This window comes from Penaeus monodon, chromosome 25 (genome assembly GCF_015228065.2).
Source record: "Penaeus monodon isolate SGIC_2016 chromosome 25, NSTDA_Pmon_1, whole genome shotgun sequence".
NCBI lineage: Eukaryota > Metazoa > Arthropoda > Malacostraca > Decapoda > Penaeidae > Penaeus > Penaeus monodon.
Window position 1 is genome coordinate 15971643 of NC_051410.1, and position 490 is coordinate 15972132.

The window sequence follows — 490 nt, forward strand, 5'->3', positions numbered from 1 at the left end:
TCACCTTACAATTTAAAACCTCCGTATTTTCATCACAGTTACATTTTTAATACCCTTTGAATATTGATGTCCTTCCTCATAGTTCGCCTAATCAAATTGATTAGAATATAAAATCGACAATGAGAAATCACTGAAACTTTCAGAAAGAAAAATGATTTGCCGAAGAAATTATCGAAGTCTAAAATAATTATACAGACATTTTCAGGAGAAATAGGTTATTAGCATACATCAAAGCCTCGGTAATGACTTTATATGAATTTCTACGCGTCGAGAAAGCCCCGCCTACTACAGGAGGTAGATCGTTATGCATAAAAGTTCGCCCGAGACATGAAAAAAGTAATAACTGAAGATCCAAAATATTTCGAGTGACTGGAAATAAGGATCAACCCTTTCCTTGTTCATTTCCATTCTTGGCGCAAATAATAAGTGATTTATCATTCTACAAATATCTCCGAATTTAGGTCTATATCTGTATCTAAATCTGGCTAAT